The sequence below is a fragment of the Mytilus trossulus genome, chromosome 6, assembly GCF_036588685.1.
Source record: "Mytilus trossulus isolate FHL-02 chromosome 6, PNRI_Mtr1.1.1.hap1, whole genome shotgun sequence".
NCBI classification, from domain to species: Eukaryota; Metazoa; Mollusca; class Bivalvia; order Mytilida; family Mytilidae; genus Mytilus; species Mytilus trossulus.
In genome coordinates, this window is record NC_086378.1 from 56,159,371 (window position 1) to 56,184,034 (window position 24,664).

Consider the following 24,664-nt stretch of genomic DNA (forward strand, 5'->3'; position numbering starts at 1 on the left):
AGATATGTTCTGATTTGTACTGTAATTCCACGTGATTAATATTATTTCGTCTTTGTTAGCCAACGGGCCTTTTTCAGAGGGGGACATTAACCCTTGTCTAATGGAGTTGATATTGTTCACGTGTCAGTCTGGTGCGTATAGTCCGACTTTCTCATCTTTAATGGTAATGGGTGCTAATTGCAAAAAAAACAATAAAACTTATCTTGATTAAAGTCTCCCTTATATCAACATTTGTTGCGTAGAAAGTGTACACACTAGTTTATTCTCGTACCAAAAAATGACATTTGAAGGTTCAATTTTGTAATCTTAGTTGTTAATCATAATTAATCAAGTCATAAACGAGGCTACATGTACATGCATCACAAACGATTGTCGAGACATATATACTTTTATCACATATATTTACAGTCAAAAATAAGGCAGCTTACATCCTTTGTCTGGTAACATGGTTACACCTATCAACAAAATACCTATCAACAAAGTAGCATGATGTTATACGTATCTTATGTTAATAACTGTAAATACTGATCGGTGTTTTTATTCATTAATGCATGTAATAATTTGCAGCTAGTTTGGTCAATTGGCTGAGTAGTAAACGTTCAGCTGTAATCAACTTATTCGAACTTACTAGACAGTAATGCATCCGATCCCTTAACCTATACTGATTTGAGACTACTCTACGTTTGAACACAATTTTACCATACATATTTTTTTAATTATTGAAATTTGGGTAGAAAAAATAATGTGTGTTTGTTTTGTTCACACATCGTTGCCAATATAATGGAATTTGTGATGTGACTGTCATACAAGTGAGAGGTTTAGTTAGCTATAGAATCAGTTTTAATCCACCATTTTCTACAGGAGAAAATGCATGTTGCACGTTAGGAATATGACAGTTGTTATCCATTCGTTTGATGTGTATGAGCTTTTGATTTTGCCTTTTGATTATGGATTTTCCTTTTTTGAATTTTCCTCGGAGTTCAGTATTTTTGTGTTTTTACTTTTTACATTTTGCGTTCACCTACTTTAAAATAAAAAGCGTTTGTCACTTTACAGCGAAATAGCTTCTGTTCAAATTATTGCAGAATATATATATGGTTAGTAAATTAGTGTAGACGAGCGTGAGGTTATGTAGGCATGTGTTGATTAATTGTGAAAAATAATATTACTTGATACGATTGATACATGGAACTTTTTTAGGGAAGGAGGGGTATTGTACACACAAAGGCATTAGTACAGTCCCTTTAGGTGTTTTGAAAGCGGGTATGTACATGTTGACATTATAAGCATTGCCAGATTTATTTGTGTAAAAAAAAGGAGATGTAGGGTTTAAAGATTTTCGGTTTGACCCAAAACTCCGCGCTGAAGACCGTACTTTGACCTTTGATGGTTTACTTTTATAATTCGTGACTTCGATGGAGAGTTGTATTATTGGCACTCATATCACATCTTCTTTTACATATCTACTGTCATTTTTAGACACCATCGTCTGATCTTTCATTTTTATCAATTTTCCTTTTAGCGATTGTAAATTTATGCCCAGGTGTAGCATGCATAGCTGGAGAAGCATATTAGTCGACACACCAGGTCTCGCTTCAATTAACTCAGTATTTGTTTGTTATCTTGATTTCCTTTTTCCTTTTACGATATTTAAACATAGGTAAACCTATACTGCCAAATGGTCGAAAAAAAATACAAAATAGTTACATTGTCGGTAAAACTTATCCTTTCCTTTATGAATTCTTTACAAGACGAATAAAGAACACTGCACAAAATTACTCCTTAAGAGTCGGTAAGAAAGTTCTTTTAGCGAAAATAATTTTACTTTAATATATATATATATATAGGTTGACTGAGGGCAAGTTTAACGTAGATTGTTTGGCTAATGCTTTATCTTAGTCTCATATCAGTTTTAAAAAAGTAAAATAACAAAAATACTGAACCCGAGAAAAATTCAAAAATGGAAGTCCCTAATCAAATGATAAAAATCAAATGATAAAACACATCAAACGAAAGGACAAACAACTGTCATATTCCTGACTTTGTACAGACTAACTGAAATGTAGAAAATGGTGGTTTGACTATTTTAATAATGGTTTTATAGCGCTGAACTTGTATGAAAGTTGCGTCAAATTCAAGGTCTTGTCCTGTCTACTGTAACGAATAAAGAAAATAAGTTATGGCAATCACAATTTGATTTGACCTTGTGTGAAATTAATACAACTTATTTCGTAATACTGACCATTCCTATGCTTAGTGTACATTGTGAGCAACTTTCGTAAAGAAAAAATACAAATGTTCTGTTATGTGCACTTTGGTAAGAGTGCATTGTATACTATGTTTTAAATGCACTCGACACGTTTTACTGATGCTTTCCATGATTTGACGTCTGCTAACTATTACATGTTTGACTTTATCATATTTCATTTCATCACGTTCTTTAGTTTAGAGTATGTTTGGATGTTTTATCCTCTGCATTTATATGCATTCTCAGTCTGTTCTCAAACAAGAAGTGTTTCTACCTTAGAAATAATCGATGTTTTTACATTATGCTTTTACGGGGATTTTATGCTTTCTAACGTTCAAGAATTAGCAATACGACCGGCGCTACATGTATAGAAGGGCCTGCTTACATATCCGGATCACCTTAGATCGCCTCAGTTTTTGGTTGGGTTCGTGTTTGTTAGTCTTTGGTTTACTTTGTTGTTTTGTTTACCTTTGTTTGTCTGTTGGTCTTGGCCTAATTTAGACATGGCATAGCTATTTTTTTTATAGATTGAAAGTTTTATCTTTCGCCTCTCTTAATTATGTTTAGCTTCGAACTTTTCTGACTTATGCGTACCTACCATTTAAGAGAGTCCTGATTTGATATACTGTGGATACGTTTATTTTCGTGGGTATCAATTTTCGTGGAGTGAAGAAATGCTGCATTTTCAAGGATATTTGATTTCGTGGTTTGTCGAAGTTTGTATGCAACCCAATAGCAAACTTGCGATTCGTTGAACATTAAAATTCGTGGTTAACCTGTTTCAACGAAAACCACGAAAATTGGTATCCCAAGAATAATAATGAATCCACAGTACGAAAGCTTTCCTACATTTAAATTAGATGCTTTTTATGACTTTTTGTTAAATATTTGTTTGTTTTTGTTTTAATTGAGATTGTGACACAGTGGTGACTGTTGTATCCCTATTTTGACAATTTTACCTATTACGAATGTTTTTTTTACGCATCTTTGTAAATATAATGGAATTTTATGCGACTATTATACAAGTGAAAAGTTTAGCGCTATGAAACCAATTCACCATTTTCTATATTTGCAAATGCCTGTACCAAGTCAGGAATACATGACAGTTGTTGTCCATTCGTTTGATGTGTTTTATCATGATTTCATTTTACCATTAGTTGTTATCAATTCGTTTGATGTGGTTTATCATTTCAATTTACCATAAGGAACTTTTCGTTTTCAATTAACTCTGGAAGTCAGTATTTTTGTGATTTTACTTTTCTACATTTAAATTAAGGAAAATTGCTATGATATCCTCATTTTCCAGACCAAACGACAAGGATATTGATATCCATAACATGCCTTTCAATAATTAGAGAAATATGGGGGAGTAAAATCTCAAAAATACTTAACTCCGAGGAGAATTGAAAACGGAGAGTCCCTTATCAAATGGCAAAATCAAATGATAAAACTCATCAAACGAATGGATAACAACTGTTATATTCATGATTTGGTAAATGCACCGGTTTAACAAATGTGAAGTAATACCAGAGAGGAAAGAAGCGGCCTTGTAAATTCTGATAATGTAAACGGAAAAAACAATTGAAATTAAAAGATGCAGCATCCAAGGACAACTATTGAACTTTAAACTATACAAGATGAATTACAAACTTAATTTGATTATTATCATAAACGTTTTGTTATGGTGAATGCAGATAAAACTGTTTTGTTATCAACCTACATAACAACTTAACGCTTAAGGTGAAAACTGTGAATTGTTGAAATTGAAATTGAGAGAACAAAAAAGAAAAATTTCAATTTTCTAGCAAAATATAATTACCTAATAACATTTTACTGAACAACACCATGCTTGTACTAGAAATCGTTAATTAGTTTACATATCTGAATGTCTTATTCAACAAAACAGGAAGTTTTCCAAAGGCTAAAAGGATCAAGCTGCACTATGAACGGCACGACACATTAGAAGTAATCTTTTAATTGAATGTCATCTTGAATATTTTTTTACAAGATTGATAAATCCAATTTGGTTTATTGGTGTGAATTATGTTGTTTTTATTTTTAAAATATTTCATTAAAAGGGAACATATGCAATTTTGCAATTTATTTCAAATATTTAAAGTTCTTCGTCTGATTTCATAATGTACGAATAATCTATACATGATGATTATGGTTTGTTATTTGTTCAGTACACACCACATATAACTATTTTGGTCTGAGCGTCACTGATGAGTCTTATTTAGACGAAAAAGGTAAAAACACAAAAATACTGAACTTCGAGGAAAATCAATTCGGAAAGTCCATAATCACATGGCACAATCAAATAACAAAACGAATTAAAAAAGAATGGACAAGAACTGTCATATTCCTGACTTGGTACAGGCATTTTCAAATGTAGAAAATGGTGGATTAAACCTGGTTTTATAGCGCTAACCAGAAACACGCGTTCGGCATATTAAATTATAATCCTGGTACCTTCGATAACGTTTAAATAGTGATAAATGGCATTTACTATCTAGTTTACAAGTTTAAAGAAATATGTCACAAAGCTGTAAAGGAATCATTTCATACCCACAACTATCATTTGTATAAAGAAAACTATTACAATATTTATTTTTAGATAATTAAGACATTTAAAGCATGCCACTGTACTGTAACATGTCAGCATTGTCACTGACCCCCCTTTTCGGAAATGAACTATTCTTTCATAGGTCATGTTCAAATTAGTCACTAAGCTTCTTTTTACTAAAAACATCAATCAAACACATAATAAATGAATGTAAAAAGTATATAAATGAGATTACTTTAATTTCCGCACGTCACAAGTGCAACGTAAGGCTTAATGAATGAATTTACCTGTTTTATGTCTTTTTGATCATTTCCGGGGTCAGAACTTTCATTATTAAGACGAGTTTATGATTCATATAATCCTAATTTATCAAGCTGCAGATTCGTAGGAATATAACCAGGTCAATTATTTGTAAAAGTGTCTAGAGGCAAATGTTATTTAAGTATATATATTTGTAAAAGTTCTATCATCTATTGAAAAACCTCTACGGTATGTCTTCAAAAGTCTCATTTTTTAGCTCACCTGGCCCGAAGGGCCAAGTGAGCTTTTCTCAACACTTTGCGTCCGTCGTACGTCGTCGTCCGTCGTCGTTAACTTTTTACAAAAAAATCTTAAAAAAAAAGAAACTACTAGGCAAAATTAAACCTAGGTTGATCTCCTCCGTAAAATACCCAGTATGCCTTCGGAATATACAAATATTAACATTAATATTGTCAAGAATTTCAATAACGGCCGGGAAACAGAATAAATTAAACCAAAATAGGACAGAATCATCATTGTGGTATCAAGTTAAAAAAAATGTATCTGGTGACCTGGCCAACCAACCAAGATGGCTGAACATAGGGGTAAAATGTAGATTTTGACTTATATCTCTGAAACCAAAGCATTTAAAGCAAATCTGACAGGATTAAACTTGTGCATCAGGCCAAAAGCTATCTGCCCTGAAATTTTCAGATGAATCGGAGAACCCGTTGTTTGGTTGCTGTCCCTAAATTGGCAATTTAAAGGTAATTTTGCCGTTTTGGCTTATTATCTTGAATATTATTATAAATATAAATAAACTGTACACAGCAATAATGTTTAGCAAATTAAGATCTACAAATAAGTCGTCATGACCAAAATGGTCAATTGACCCCTTAAGAAGTAAATGCCCTTTAAAGTAAATTATTCAGCTATTTTTTGTAAATTTTTGTAATCTTTTACAAAACTCTTCTCCTTTACGCTACTTAGTCAAATTTAACAAAACTTGTCCACAATCACCATAAGGGTATCTAGTTTAAAGAATGTGTCCGATGACCTTGTCCATGATCAAGGATGAACGCCATGGCTCAAAATAGTAGATAGGGTAAAATTGATTTTGAGATAGATCTAGAGATAAACTGTAAATAGCAATAACGTATAGCAAAGAAATAGCTACATTTAAGTCAACTTAACCAAAGTGGTCAATTGACCCCTTAAGGAGTTATTGTCCTTTAAATTTTTAACAAAGTTCATAAACTTTGTAAATTTTTAACAATTTTTACAAACTATTATCCACTGTCAGTTCTGGGCCAATTTCATTATAGGTAGAGGTACTTGTGAACAGCAATATTATTCAGTAAAGTAAGATCTACAAGCACATCACCAACACCAAAACACAATTTTGTCATGAATCCATCTGTGTCCTTTGTTTAATATGCACGTAGACCAAGGTGAGCGACAGGCTCTTTAGAGCCTCTAGTTAAATTATAAAACTTATCATAAAAAGGAAAAAATCAAAAATACAGAGCTCCAATGAAAGGTTCAGAATGAAAATTTCGTCATCGAATGGCAAAATCAAAAGCTCAAACACATCAAACGAATAGAAAACATCCGTGACATTGTAACATGCATTAACAGATGGTTTTTACTGCTCGTTAAACTTTCACCTGTAAATATATGTGACAGTGGTAATGAATTCATTATATTCAAAACAATGTACCATCGCATTTACATCAATTGGTCACCCACCCGGGGTATATCAGATATCATGTATAGTTATTGCTAAGTTTTATATTTATTTATTTCTTTGCTTGATCCGGACTATCCCTACAATTTTCTTGCTTTATCTTGCTGTCTGTAATATACCTTTTATAACCTACATTCGCTGACGTCAATCACCTTGTATCTGTTCATTCAATCATTCAATCATTCTGTCAGTATTAAATAATTAATTGCAATTGGTACTATTAAATCGGCCTTAAATGTGTAAACACCAGCACTGGGTAGGTTTAACACTGAAAGGACGTCAATATGTGTTCAGAAAACCAACATTTCCACTCATAACACTCCTTCTCGTTCAAACAAAACAGTTGTACAGAATAAAATGTTTGGTTTATGAAATTAACATTAGGTTTTCAAAACCATAAGTTTGGTCTTGAATGATGCGGATTTCATTTATAACAATATGTAGGTAAAAATCATAAACTTACCATTAACACTTGTAAATCACAATATACTAATATTGCTTTAGTATGCTAAATTTGTAAACCTGGAGGTGTCGGAAATAACTTCCATTAAATCTTTACATTTTACTTATTTAATGTTGACCTTAAGCAAAAATTGTGAAATTTAGAAATCGATTTTTAATGAACCCTGATTGCCAGACGTAATAAAAATTACTTTCATCAGTGATTGTCAAACCCACATATCTGAAAGCAATATTTGCGTAAATACTTTTAACAACTACTACTCATAGAAAAAAAACTATTATCAGCTCAGAAGAAAAAATATCTGGTATGAATGTTGATGAAATGATTTTTTTATTTATCTTTCATAATATAAGGAACGTTTTAACCCACATATTTGAAGCTCAGGAATACATATAAGCTAAAATGTTTTCTCTTGTCGTATATCATAAAGTTACCGAATAATGTTCTTTGCAAGACTACACGTAATTTTATAATGACAAGGCAAATGATCCTACATGTACATGTGCGGCTGTTCGAACTTTGGATTTCCAGAAAGTCATGTATATATCACTTATACATGTATATCTGAAAATAAGTTGAATCACAAAATGAAAATACTATGTCATTATCATTTTACACTAATTATCCTTTCTAAAAATTGTTAACTAAATTTCATACTTGTAAAAATTTGTGTTTGCTGTCAATTGTGTCAAATAAAAGTCAAAGAAGGTATTCAAATATGGAATTCTGATTTATTATGTATTATTGAGACAATGATTCACATGCTAAATAAGGAATACATATTATGATGTATTGTGGTACAAGATTTTTACCTTTTTTTATCTAAATGATTTACCTTTTATGCGTATTTGACATTGTAAGCGTTATGTTATGAACATGTGTTTCCTAATAAGATGTATAAATATTTCCCTTCCCTTCTATGTTACATAAACAAAGTGCAAAACAATGGGTCTATTACAGGGAATAGTAGATCATTCCTCAACTTGATAAATCTGGTTAGCCATATGACAGTTCTAGGAATGTCTATATGGAAATAAGAAGTGGCGCGCTTGTTAATAGACATCTATCAACCTGATACCAAAAGACGAGGATGTAAATATATAAAAAAAAATTAAGCTGATGTTACTTTCTAGAGTACATTATGATAATAAATGATAATGAATTAGCTTTATATAGTCTAAAAGTCGGCAAGATATACAAACAAAGACATCATAAAATCTATAGAGTTTCTGACCGACATTTAGGAACGTGATATATATTGACTAACATGGTATGTGAAGAATTATATCAAGTGTGTATACTTTGCGATAAATAGGTGCGGGTGCTCTCCCTTGTATTTGTTCACTAAGTGGGTTCCAATACAAAGGTTCATTAAGTTTTAGTATAAAACAAAATGTATCTAAGACAGTGTTAACTTTATTATTGCAATATTAACAACAACTACAAATATCTTCATGTTATTCGGTGTTAACTTAACATGTCTATCTAACACGCAAAAGGGAAAGTCAAATTCGATGCATCGTGAACAGACCGTGACACACTCTCTGCATGTTTAGAACCCTTGCAACAACTCTCTGAGGGAAACCGAAGGTGACTTGTTGCAAGGCAACATCCTTATCCAATATACCCATATTGTCAAAAAACATCCACATTCTCCGACATTTATCCAGGACAATCTCGATAACAGTATGTATTGTTAATATGCCCTCTTCCTTAAATTGCATCAAATATTTGCATCTTGACAGCCAAAAATTCAAGCAAACTACCTGTCTAACCCTAAGAGTTTCTTAGTGTACATGGTGAGTTCGGATATTCGATACATGTCTCGTCAACTGTATGACTGTTAATGTATTGGCCCTGCTGAAATTGATCAACGGTATAGATGTTTTTTGTATGATTTTAGCCTTTTATGTAAAAAAACATATTTGACAAAGTAGCAATAGAAAAACAGTATTAACAGACTTGATTCTAAAAAAGCAGCTGTCTGTTCCCATGCAGACCGAACTTTTGACCTCAGCCGCAAGCTTCGAACAACAGTTGAGTCTTTTGGTCAACTTAAACAGCTTTGACAGCATATCCATACATCCAGCCAATAACGTATAATGTGTTCTGTCAATTGTTGTTTATATTTTAAACAAACAAATAAAAAAGCTTCTAATGTCACAGATGAGACGCGATGTCAACATGCCAAACGCCGCTAAACATAAAGCTAGTCGAAGTCTCCGATCGCGATACATCTGTGATGGGAATTGCATAGCCTGCAATGTGTCTTATGTACTGTTATTTTCTATGAATTATGAATAATATTGGATTTAAGTCCTCACAAGATAATTGATATTCGTCTTTTCTGCTGTAATTATTCACCTTCTTTTCATCATGGTTACACTCCCTTTTCATCCAATAAAGTAATATTAGAAAATGTTCATGGGTTGATCGAATTCAAACACTAAATTAACCAAATTAATTTAGTCTTAACTCTCATAAAATGCCTCACCCCGCAAGTATACGTATATATTGGAGCTCAAATACAATTGTGTGAATATAAAATATTCCTTATTTATTCTGAATCAAGAGCAATTTGTATTTCTGTCTTTTTAAGGTTGAGATGAATCATAGATAAGATATTCTTGTCGATAATTACAACGTAGAAATCATGCAATTGATTGACTAGTCAGTACAGATTGTCTTTATATGCTAGTTACATTTTTTTAAAGTTTAATCTATCCCTAATGTAGCCCTCTTAAATAAGATCGAAAATTTTATTGAGAAATCATTGGAAAGAAAAATATTAATTTGAAATTTCTTGAAAATTAATAGCCAATTCTTATTCAAAATGAGGAAACACTGAATTCAAACGTTTAGATAATTTTCTATATATTTCACTGAAAAAGGGTAAGGTAAAAAGCAAAATAATTTGTTCTAATTTAATCTAAAGACGAAAAGCGATTTTCAATCATACTAAGTTAAGCATGCTTTCCGGCATAAAATTGTTTCTTCGTCAGTTGCATTTTGTTCTTACGCTCAAAGATGTGAAATCAGTTACTGGCCAGACTTATTCTGGTACTTTGTCCACTTACACCAACTAAAAAACACTCTTGAAACGGTGCAATTCAGAGAAAACAAAAATACTGTTTTCCGATTAATTTGTCTTGTATAGAAAACCTAACAGAATTTGTTTTCCCCAAATTGCCTTAATTAATTGTAAGCTTGATTTTATATTTTGTAATTGTTCTTACTTGACTGAGTACCAGAACGTCCTAATTCAGATTAAGTAGGCTCGTGGGTATAGCATTTTTAGAAAAAAAATAAACTTTTATTTTACATTAGAAGTTTTATTAATTACCTTTAGTAGTTGTTACTTTATCATATGGTACAAAAATCATTCCTTAAAATCAATTCGTGTTGACCCCAGGTGACTTTTAAAATGTCGATATCATTGAAAAAGCTCAAAATTATCTCCCTTTGAATAAAAAAAAAATGCCATTTTTGGCATTAAAATTGAAATATCTTTTTTAACTCATCGGAGACCAATATTTTATATTGCTGTTTTCGGATAAGCTGTACATATACTAAAAAATTGTAAAATTTGAGCGATTTTCTGTAATTAAGTTCTTTTTTTATTTCGATATTAGGCCACACCGATTTGATTCCTTGTTCGACGGACCCGCCCGCACTTTTTTTGTTCAAAACAGATTTTTAAAAATTTTTGTTATGTTCCCGCTTCCCGCGTCCCGGAATGTAATCATGTCAATTTCCCGCATCGTTTTTTTTTTTGTAAATTTTATTTAAAGATATCAACATTTGTTTTCAAAATCACAGTCTAACCTGTATATAACGATTTTAAACATAAAAGCACCCAACCACACTATGTAAATATCTGTGAGAATATTTGTTTCAACATAAAACCTATTTATCCAAAGCGGGAGTGCTCTGTTTATAAATTTAAAACAGAAAAATCTGTAAAGAACAAAAAAAATTGGTTTCTTCCCCCCTTACTAATATTCCCTATCAAAATATGTTCGTTGTTAGAATAAAGTACAAAGAACTTCTGAAGGATTTGCCTTCAACTGCAATTATATTGTATGCTGGTGAAACAAAACTATCTATAGCCGCTGCATGTTTATGCACCTGTCCTGATTGATTCAGGGGCATGTCGTTCAGCAGTTATAGTTTGTTGATGTTGTTCATTGGTATTTCTCCATTGGGATATACAAATTAGATCGTTGGTTTCGAATTGTGTACGCTAATAATTTTGGGGTCCTTTATAGCTTGCTATTTGGTCTGTATCAAAGCCCTGTGTAAAAGGCCGTACTTGACCTGTGTTTGTTATTTTCCGGTTGAGAACAACCCTCCCTCAGACAAGGGGTCATTTTACTGATGTAGAAAAGAAAATAGAAATACCAAGGATTTGTATTTTGTATATATAATTCTTCTATACAAAACCATGGAAAACTAAGAATGTTGTACTCAAAAAGAGGAGAGTTACATCATATTTTAAACAACTTTTCCTAAAAGAGGGGTCCACTTATTTTTGAATAATATTAACATAATTAAACTGTTAAAGTTATTGTGTTAATTTAACTTGGTTATAGTCCAGATTTATTACAAAATTCTTGGACATGTTTTGACCACTTATTACCTGATAGATATATAGTTCTTTGAGAAAGTACGAGCCCTTTTGTACAAAAAAATATATTATTACTTATATTGATCCCTCATAAAACGTGTAAAAGGGATATTTACAACATTAAGGGGTTGCCCCACACTGATTGTGACTTGGATGGAGAATTGTCTCATTGTCAGTCACACATACATAGACCAGATTTAATTATTTCTTGGTGAACAGGGAAAAAATACTTTAGAAATTAAAGAAACGTTAAAGTACAAGTGATAAACATGATAAACAAGGTTTGATATTGTCAAAACCTACTATTTTATGCTTGCAAAAAAAATACACTCGTTCGCCTTTACTTTTTAAGCTTCGCCTCAAAAAATTTCAAATTAAATATTTTTTTATTATAATTTTTAAATCGCTCGCTCGCCCCAAATTGTGGAGTCCAAAAATCCGTAGAGCAAGAAATTAAATTGGTGTGGCCTACCGCTATTTCTCCTATTAGTTCAACAAAGGAAAAGGACATTCACAAAAATGTATGCTTCTTTCGAAGGCAGATTGTGAGCGTAAATGAACGGTGACCCCATTTTTTTTAATTCATTTTTCTTTTAAGGATAAGATAAAGTTCATTTATAGAAAAATATAGCAAAATCCTATATTAAATAAAATATTTCATTTAGACCCGCGAGCCCCCCTTAAATCAAAAACTCCAGTTTCAAAATTCAGTAATATAAAAGTGTGTTTTGGAAGTTATCGTTTTACGACAAAACTATTGTCAAATATGTTTTTACTGTCATTTGCCATGTATCGATTTGTACCTCTTATATGCGTTTAGGATGCTATAATTTAAAGAGCATTGTTTTCATACTAACATGATTTATAACAAAAATACCAAGCGATTTACATTGAAATTATTTTTTTCATCGCATAAAACACGTAAATCCAAGCAGTCTTGCTTGTTACATCTTATTTCGTAAAGCCGTTCTAAGTTATGTTACTCCAATGTGTTCATGCATTTTCATATTTCACACTTTTATGGTTTATTCAATAATGGTTCCTGGTTGAATATGATCCCAAAAGGACGTCAAACGGAGGAACTTCGGAATTTTTATCATCCTTTATCAATAACTGCTGATAAACTGTAATTTCTTAAGAGTATTATCTGTCTGATATGGTTTGCTATTTGGATTAAATCATCCGCTGATATTTTCTTAATGTCTAAAACACTGAATTTCCCACTCTCTTTGGAATTGCTGTTATGACATAAGTGAGGCATTATATCCTTTTGACCATTCTATTGGAAATTTAATATAAGACCGACATTGTTATTGGAGTCTGCATAGCTTTTAAAATACATACAATTTGTCTTATGCATTACAGATATATATACATGTCCTTAAGGGCCAACCAATACTTATCGTCTGCACATAACTGGTATCTCGTCAGTCAGTTAGGTAATAGGGAAATAACACCAAATATCTTAAACGAAACAAATTAACTAAGCTAACTAATTTGATAATTAACTAAGTTAATTTACAGCAAGTGAAACTTTTAAACATAAAGTTATAAGACTTCCTTGTTATTATAACTTGAAAGAATGTTTTGAACAAATGCATGCATATATACCAAAGTTAGTCCTCTGTGCACAATATTTCATTTTGTTAAGGTTTTACAGGTGTTTCTAAATAATATAAACATTCTAGTCTTACGAGGAAATTTCATTTACAAAGTACAAAATACAAATCCACGTTTTATTTCTTTGTACCTAACCAAAATGAAAAAGTGGTTGTTATGAAACTTTTGTGCCGTTTTATAACATGATGCAATACGTCTGACGTATTAACAAACAGAACAGTATGTTTCTATTCTGGAACTATAATTATAGGAATGTAAATATTATGATATTTCGTGACATAAAATAGACATATATAGAAAATTTTGTTGACAACAATATTTTATCGTTATAAATTTTCATTGTCCGTCTTCGATTTTGGTATTTACAATTCCCAATACATCCAATGAAAAACAATTTTTTATTCATTTCTGATTATTATGGATGGGAATACAAACCCACTTGAGATACGTTTAGCACTACTAAAGTGTTCATTTCAATGAAATGTCTTATAAATGTTAAGCTGCAGTAAATCCCAACAGATCAGATTCAATTCACTGAATTATGTATTTTATTAAAGAATTCAATCATTACATAGACCTGATGTATTGTACTACCATGATGTGTGAATTGTTTTTGGAGCAATGTTTGTACTGTTCGCGTTCTTTGGGGAATATATTATTGTCGTACGAGCAACATTTATAATTCAATGTCATTAAAATATTTGATTTAGGATATCATACATTTGAAAGAAGATTTAAACACTTGACTTCGCATTGATTATGTTATGAATTTAGGATATGAAAGGCCCTGAACGATTAACAGTCAAAATAGAAATAAATTGGTTATTATATTTTTTCTTACTGACCAGATATAATTTACATTATGCCTTTGATGTTATTCCAATGACAATTACATACATAAGAAGTGCTATGATTGCTAATGCGATAACTCTTCACCAGAGACTAAATGCGATGGAGGTTAACAAATATAGGTCACCATATGACCAATCTTAATGGTTTCATGAAACAGAATCGAAAACGTAGATACAAATATATTGTTTAAGGATAGGACAAACCGTACCCTATCAAAATCACTTTGGTTTAAACAAAACAGCCACTGAAACCACACATATAATAATGCTAGATGTTTGTTTATTTCCAACATACTGCTGTTTGTCGTTTGCCATATTGTTTTCGGTTTATATTCGCCTTATGGGTTTGGATATCCGTATAGTATTTTTCGGTAACTTTAGGGACTGTGTTGAGCCATCTATCATATTACATATAACTTATTTGATACAATTCAGGGCTTGTATTTCCAATAAATATTTCCTTAACAGTGAGTTGTTGCTTACAATTAAGCAATTAAATTAAAAAAAGTTCTAAGGAGTAGAGTTGAAAATTTTACAGACGCCATCACAAGTTGATTAACTGTTATGGAATATATCTGTTTCACATGTGTGTTCGGTCTTTTATCCTGGAATTTGATCAACCGAATAAGACTGAACACCAAGTTTTTATTTATTTACAAGAGCAATTAGACGGCTGCCACATATAGAGGAGGATATGAATACCCCACAAGAACATCTGAGATTTTTCTCACTTTTTTGTTGAGTTAGATACAAGTATTATGCTGTTTATGGAGACCAAATCATGCACAAAGGAAGTTTTATTGCTATTACTGTATTTATTACTAAATTTTATACTTTCGACAATTTATTAAATTTTGAATGTCTCATTATAATGAAAAATATTTTTACAAGTAGAGACCTTGGCGCAGATATATTCATACACCAAGAGTAAAAACATACAGTTTAGTTTGAATATTAAGCTGTTTTACACCCACCTAGTTGGTGGAATTTGATGCAACTGTCATACAAGTGAGAGGTTTAACTAGCTTTAAAACCAGGTTTAATCCGTCATGTTCCACATGTTCTAATATAATGACTGTATCAAGCCAGGAATATGACAGTTTTTATCTATTCGTTTAAGCTTTTGATTTTGTCATCTGATTATAAACTTTCCTTTTTTAATCTTCCTTGGAGTTCCGTATTTTTGTCATTTTACTATTTGGTAGTGCCCCACTTCTTGGTTGATGATAATGCTATGGTTTGAATTTAAATTTTCATTTCAGACCTCTTGTTATTGTACTAAAAAAAATAAGCTATAACGGCAGGTCAATTAAAGTTTTGTTAAACATATACATGTATATAACACTTCATGTAGCTGCATCATATCTGTGTTAATTTTATGATATTATAACGAAGGCATATAATGCATTGTTTATTTATGTGACATCAACTATTTTTATCATGATTTTTATTTCAGCATTTGCTACACCTTCATTTCGTCATAAATATGGGATGAAATAGTTCTAGTCTAGTAAGAATGTGTGACCGATATCTGAGAAAACTATACAATAATGTTTTTACAAACTTTTAGGTCTAACATGACACGAATGACATTGCTTTTAAACTTTGAATAACCTCTTCCATACAAACACATGACTTGACATTGAAGATATGGACAAGGATCGACAATAACTTTCGAAATCATGACAATACATGACTCATAAAAATATTTTATAAGACTGGAAATATGGTTTCTCACAACACAATAGTTAAATTCAATAAACAATTTGTAGAATTTTCAAGGAATAAATTCCTAAAATGTAATTGCATACAGTTAACCCATCAGACCTTGCAACAATATAGCTGACTGGAAATGATTCTGATAGGCTTTACAGTATAACTGGCCGAGATTTCGCCTGTTATAAAAAGAGGTCAGAATTTAAAAAAAAAAAAAGCTTTTTTCGTATAAGATTGACACTCAATATATTTCTAATACGCACGATTCAAATAACTCGAAAGGGGTTGATTGATTATTTTAACCAAACCTGTCATGAAAATTATAAATATCAAAAAGAAGATGTGGTATGATTGCCAATGATACAACTATCCACAAAAGTTGTGAATAGATGTTTTGCACTAAGTCGTAAGAATTTCTAAGATCTACTGTTCAAGGGGAAATTATTTGATAGGAAGAGGTACAACTCATAATTTACTAAACTTAAAACATATACAAGATAACTGAAATAAATTAAATTCAATGTGCACCTACACAATTCGTTCATGCCTCCTGACTCCTTGTTATGTTTCTATTTTATACTACTGCTCTCTTTGGATTTGAAATTAGACCCTGACATCAACTGCACTTCTTTATCTAGATGCATAATGCGCTCTCTCAGTTTATATTTTCTTTAAGCCTCTCTTTTTGTCTCATATAACTGGACGCCTAGTTTGTCTGTTAATCGTCTTTGAAATATTTTGAACTCAACATAAAAAAGCTGATCAGTACCAACACCATAACGACACAATTCTTACTCGAGTCTTCTTGTTCTTCTGGTGTAGATTGTAAATTCCAAAAACACTTATTATCCATGATTTTATTATAACACAATGTTGACTGCTGTACACCTGCATTTGTCATTTCTGTCTCTTTAGTCTTTTGGGGTTTTTTTTTCACACACCGTTGTCAATATAATGGAATTTAATGGAACTGTCATGCAAGTGAGAGGTTTAGATTGCTATGAAATCAGGTTGAATCCACCATTTTCTACATAAAGAAATATATGCACCAAGTAAAAAGGAATATGACAGTTGTTCTCAATTCGTTTGATGTGTTTGAGCTTTTGATTTTGCTAATTGTGAAGGGACTTTTGGGGTTAAATTTTTCTTTCAGTTCGAAAACCTAATAAGACTCACCATTGACGCTTGAAATACATTGATGACCAACATTTCTAAAAAAAAAATGGCAAATACAGCTAAGGTAATCTATTCCTGAAGTAGAAAAGCCTGATAATTATATATAAATTGTCATCAATACCAAATTCAGAAACATAAACAGAGAAATAACATTACTGTGTAGTGTTAAGGTTTTTAAGTAATGATATCCACAAGAACGATCTCACCTCTAACCTCTTTGTTTACCTATGTTATGATAAGCTGACTTTTGCTAGAATAGAAAAAAATGGAATACCAAAAGGCACTTCAAATTCTCCAAAATAATCACGTTCAAGAATAAAACAAATGCCCGTTAAAATAAAGGTTAATACTCGTAAATAAAATTCATTTTATTGGTAGTTGTTGTAATTCTGTACCATACACACCTGTACAGTTTCAAATGTCCAATGTGGATCTATTGCCTTTATTTACATATAAATATATTTTTATAAATATAAATATAAATAAAAATATACATGACTTAAATGTACTTTAATAATAAAGCGTATTTCAGCATTTTTTGTAAATATGGGATACGATACACGTTTTAAACTAGTTTGAAAGAAAGTCTGACCGAGATCTGTGATCGAATTGAAGTAATTATATATGAACCTTAAAGGTCTAACATAACACAAATGACATTGTTTTTAAACTTTTAATAACCTCTTCCATACAAAAACATTACGTAACATTAAAGGTAAGGCGAAAATACTATTTTTTGTCATATTTGCATCTGCCGTTTGTCCTTCGTGTGTACAAATATTTACTTTGAGTTAAGGTCAGTCAACATTTGTCTGTAGCTTTTAGATTCTAAATATGTCAGCCGTCAAGTAGCGGAATAGCTTGCTAGTGCCATATACAAAGTTATCAAGTGCATGTATATATTTCAAAGCAAACACCATATCAAATTAACTCATGTACATACATTTTTTATACTGTATACTTCAGGGTAAATAAGTGATGTAAATGTTTTGATTTGAAAAAAATCCTTCAATTTGAAATTAACATGACTCATATTTTGGTCTTTTGAGCAATGAATAGTAGAGATCTGATGTAAACACACGATACACGTGAATCGTATACAGCTTCTTGTTGTCTAATTGTGTATAAATTGAAACAACATAAAAACATAGAACACATAAAACAACAAATATATTTGTGGACGAAACGCACTTCTGGCGTATTAAATTTCAAATCTTGTACCTTTTGTTAGCTTTATTCGTGTGTTTCTCTGTCCTATACGTTCTCCCATTTATCTGAATTAAATTCCTGTCATGTAATGTTGTCATTTTAATGTTATATGTAACATTGCCATAAAAATATGTGGTTTGGCATGCCACAAAATAAGTTTCAACCAACCATTTTCTTTCTTAAAATGTCCTGTACCAAGTCAGGAAAATGGCCATTGTTATATAATAGTTCGTTTCTGTATGTGTTACATTTTAATGTTGTGTTTCTGTTGTGTTCTCCTCTTATATTTGATGCGTTTCCCTCAGTCTTTGTTTGTAACCCGGATTCGTTTTAATCACTATCAATTTACGAATTTTGAACAGCGGTATACTTCTGTTGGCTTTATTATTATTAAATTAATCTCGCTTTACCTATACAGTTATAGCATCAATAACCAATAGCCTTTACCTTCTATGGAACATTCTTCATGCATTCATAACTATTGTGTATTTGTTTCAAATAAAATGATTGCCATTTTTTATCAATACTATGCCTTATCCTCACTAGTGTTGACAGTATCAACATACATGTAAATGTATATTAAAGCGCACTTGTTCCCAGAAATTTGGTGATAAAATACAGGTACTTCTGATTTCAGCAACAGGGCAAAAATCCCCTCCGATCTTAATGTCATAATTTGACTGTTATTTAAAATAAATAAACTTTCAATATGAGTTTAACACTGATTCTAAGTCCTTAATACTTCATTTCATATCAAAAGTTACAGCTATGTGTAGGAACTATTTTGTTTAAAGTATGTTTTCCTTTCTTGTCTGTTTTTTTGAACGGGCTTTATTATTAATTAGTGGTTCCATACCTTAGACATAATGCGCAAAATTTCAATATAGGAAAAACCTTTCAGTGGTTAGTATCAGCCATGTTGATTAAGTGCATGTTTTTAAACGGAAGAAACACTAAAACGGTGTTGTGTACTATCAAGTTATATGAGATGCGTGATTCATGTGTGTTTTCTAGTATCAAAATATTGAAACTGCTGACGCGTAATAAAACCAATAGATTAAACCCTTTATTCATACCAAGAGGTCATCATCTGTATTCAGAGACCGACCAGGTTCGATGTCATTAATTAATACTCAAACAACCATTAGTCTAGACAAAACTATGAAAGCATAATGCAGAGATTAAAAATGAATTGCCATCAGTATCAACTTGCTACACATAAAGAGAGAAAAGACATCACTTTACAATGCAGGTGCTTTAAGTTCAGACATGGACATGTACAATCTCAATGTTTTGACAACAAAACATATGAAAAACTCATAATGATAATGTTTTGTAAAATCAATGAGCCCGTAATATGATAGATAATTACAGGAAATATCAAGGTATGGTTGAAGTTTCCGAAAACAAGCTTAACGTACCTACCCTGCTTGTAAATCTGATCGTTCTAAATGCTACTATCAGATTTGTACGTCAGATTAGTTTTCCAATATAACAGGCGTTTTGCACTATTTCAATACATGAAAACAAATAAAAAAAATTATAATCAGACTTTAAGAGACTTTATACGATTTGTGAAAATCAAATCTCTACTATTCAATGCTTAACTGATGATAATTTTAAAATTGGAGAGTTTACTTCTTTACTTGAATTATCGATCAATGTTAAAACGTAAATGCACTTCGGGAATTTTAGAGGTCCAGAAAAACTACATGTAAGGGAGTTAACTCTTTAGAATTCAGTTGAACGTTTTTATCACATACTTCTAGTAATCAAGTTTCATTTTAACCAAAATTAGTAATTTTCAAACTGTACATTAAGAAGTTATTCCTGTCCAATTGAATGGTTCACGTTTCTTGAAACTGTAAAGGATGTCAATAGGTCATAATAAATATTTTGTCGAAATTCTATTTAGTCAACGTGTTTGGAACCCCTTAATCTGAATAATTCAGCACACAAAATGTACTGTACACATATATTTGATAATGGGTCTGCTTTTAAAATATATCGATGTGAATGATGACATTGTATACAAATTTAGCGAGCAATCCCCACTTCCTTAGTTGGCATTACAGGAAGTAAAAAGCTGGACAAAATATCAATCTGACATTACCTTTGAGGAAATATTGTACGCATGAAGGACACATATAAAAAGAAACTAAGAAAAAAAATTGTTTTTCAGGTCTTTTTCGACATTGTGATTGTAACGTCATGTTTTTGTGCGTCAAAGGTTATTTACAGTTTAATGAAAATGTTATTCGTGTTATGTAAGACCTTCGCATTTATTAAAACATAAAGTTTTTCAAACTCATGTCTCATTCACAACTTCCTACGATAATATATTGTATACGAATCTCATAAAAAAAAAGATACTTTGTAGCATTTACAGATATACTGTTTATTTTAATAGTATTTTGTGACATATACACATTTTATTATGACAAGTTTATATTGCAACAGACAGACTGTTGAAATAATACATTACAACCCATAAGTCAAAGAAAAACTAACAAAGCTATCCCAAAAAACTGGAGACGTTTTTTTCTCTATCATGAGTTCAAACTATATCAATGCTTATAAAGCAAATAATGGTACTGTTCTTGTTATTTTTAAATAATTTCTTCCTAGTTAAGTATTTGTATTTTTCTACATTTTTCTCTCCCATGTAATTTGTATACCGTGTTTGTCATCAAAGAGTTCTATAAAGATGTTCATAAGCACGACATGTTTTTGTGAAATAACCTGTAATCGTGTTGAACAAGTTGTATACATTAATTTACTTAAAGAAGGATTGAAACAAACAAACCTTCGAAACAATAAGGATATTATATCTAAGGAAAACATTAACGTAGCTGTTTTTAGCAAACCCTTATTGCTCTTCAACTGCGTACTTTATTTGGACTTTTCAACTTTTTTCCCAGCGTCTCTGATAAGTCTTTTGTAGACCACAAGCTCGTCTGGCTACAACTTTAAATTTTGGTGATTAGCATAAGGTCATCTAAAAAGGCTGAACACAAATTCTGGACTTTTATTTTGTCAGATTACCTGTTGAATAGCGAATTAAACTTTAAAGTACAATTCATTCATTAATAAAGTGAAAATTTTAAATCAAAATATACCAATATCATCAAGAGAAGTGGGGCACGTATTTCAACTTAGTTAATACACTTGTTGATCGTTGTTTATGAAAATCTGTCTCTATAGTTGTGGTTTGAAAAAAATCCGGTAAGATTATTATTTAGCCCCGACTTAAATAAATAGTTGATTCAAACATGATTTTCTTTGATATGCAATCAAATTAATACGACTTCCTTTATGTTTTAATTGTACAAACAGAAGAGCTTAGATTAATTTCGTCATATACATTTGTACTTAGAGACTAAATAAGATATGATTTTTACTGTATGATTAAATAGATTAACGTAAACTCCGTAGTTTTTAATTGGTGCTAAGCGGGCTGATATGAATAGTTTATCACATGCTTCGATTGTTATCACATGCCAGATTTGTACTTTTATGAGTAACACAACGAGTCACATATGGTTCAGGATCTGCTTCCCCATCAAGAGCACTTGCGATAAACTTCGATATTTTTATAGTTTTCGAATTATTCTGTCTTGAGTTTTTGATGTTGTGTTTTGCATACGGTTGTTTGTCATTTCGTCTTTTTCGTTTTTTTGCCATGAAGTTGTCAGTATTTTTATAATTTGATTAGTTTGAATGTCCTATGGTATTTGGAAAGAAAAACGTTTTACTGAAAATTTGTTGAAACGCGGATATACATTGTTTGTCAACTGCCAAATCTCTGTTTCAAGAGTTGAAATATAAGGGTAATGTGAAAATCAAATCGAATAAGGCAATTAACCTCCGAAGATTGCCGATATAAAATTAAAATAGATATAAAAAAATAGCGAACTCTTTCAACTGAATTTTTTTAGATCTGTTTTATTTCATATTATAGGTTAAAATCAGTATTTTGATATTCGTTTTTGTATGCATACGAATGGTTTTAAGTAGATCAAACCAGTCAACAAAACGGTTTACGTTTGTTTTCACTTCCAATGTTGATATTTTTTCCTTTAAACAGTTGAAAACGTCTAGTTCATGTATAACCAATTTCTAGCAGAAGTGTTCAATTGATGTTCATATTAAAAAGCATTTCATATGATATTTCTAAATAACAATTTAGGTTGAGCGATAATTTTTCTTATCGCGTAGGATTGCTTGACATTTCTAGTTTTCAGTTAGTTTTACTATTGTACTGTTATAGTAAAAGTTGTATTAAATCAACACCTGAGGGAAACAATCGATCAATATTCAGGATAAAAAGGCTTCCGTAAATATAAAAATTCATGATCGTAATGTACAAAAGATTTTGTATACATACTTTTTTAAACGAAAACAAGAAAACATCATACTGCAGAATCAAACAAGATGTTCTTAATTAAACGGTTCAGACGAACATGATATGTTTCCTTGCTAAGTTTGCTGTCAATACCTTGTACGTTTACATGTATATGCCTATTATCTGTTCGATATTTGTAGAAATAAAAAAGCAAACTAAAATCTAGGACTATCCGACATGGTGACTATTTTGTCACACAAGAAGAGCAGAACATCTTGTTTCAAATATAAAATTCAAAGATAAAGAATTGATTTTTAATTGTCGAGAACATTATCATCTTTTTTTGGTATTCGATTTCTATGTTGATGATTCATTTAGATTATAACATTCAAAGATGCTGGAACAGCATTTCATCTGATTTCTGTAGATGACAATTAAAGTTAAGTGATTATATATCTTTATCGTGTAGGATCTCTTGAAATTTCATAGTTTTACAGTTAGTTTTACTATTGGCCTTATACTGTTGTATTAATTAAAGTTTAAAGGACAGCAAACGATTATTTTTCAGTGGGATAAGGCATCTGTATATAAACAAAGTTACCGAACAGTAAAATAAGCAAAAACGTACTAAAACAGAAATACAAATTGATCCAGACAATTTAGCCATTTAATCTCTTTTCTTCTGGAAATATCTTGTATATTAAATAGTTAATCAGCCACTCCTAAACTAAGAAACAAGTTACAAATGTAATATACTTATTCAAACTCATCCAAATTGATAAAAGTTTTAAATGTTTCTAACTTTATAATGTTCGATTCAAGTGTATCTAACATTTATCCAGAACATGTTACATGTAGTAGAAAAATTTTAAAAAATCATGTATCTAGTATCAAACCCCCATCGAACAAACCGGGATTCTAATGCTGTACGTCATTTATGCTTTACTCGCAGTGGTTGGTAAGCCTTTTCATAAACGAATTGGAATACCATTCAAGTAATAAAAAAATTACACAAACGACTAAGAAACGTAAGCATAAGACAAAAAATCAACAAAAAAGCTGCTGTTTACAACTATAAATATTAAACTGAAAAAATCGAATTTAATCAACAGAGATTTGAAGAAAATAAGGTCAGTACTGCAACATGATATGTCAAAATTTACCACGTCATATCAAAATGTTATCACTTGAGACAAATGATTATTTATTACAATTAAATAAATTATTTTCTAGCACCTGTAAATGTTGTTATTCACATGAATCATTAGCTTAAAAATCGCATACTGAACTGATATACTTTTTGTTTCGTATTGATTACGGAATGTATAATCGACACAGAGTAGTTCATTCAATGATTGTTGATTAAAATATGTAACGGGCAAATGTTTTAGCACCAATGTTTACCGATTGTGCCCCCGGCTTATGATCAACTGCACACACTCATCATTTAATACAAAAATAACGCAAATATTCTACATATTTTGAAAGTTATCCCAAAGCGGAAAACATTTTTTTAATATGTACTACTTTCAAGAATGTGATTTGTGACCGGACCCGAATTATTGATGTTTCACTTTATATTGCGATCGGTTAATACACAATCACCGTATAAAGTCAAAATGTTTAGTTGGTTTTTACATTTTGATTGAGTTTATGTAGACGAGTTCTTTCTTTACATTAGGAAGGGAAACAGTTTACTGAATTTTACAATTTGTGCCTCAAATCGTCAATATTGATTTTTCCTTAAAAAAATAATTCATCTAGAACAATTTATTATACAAAACCTACATGTTCTACATTTACTACTTTGTATAATAAAAACCATGAACAAATGGCTATGTTTGACAGCATTGCAC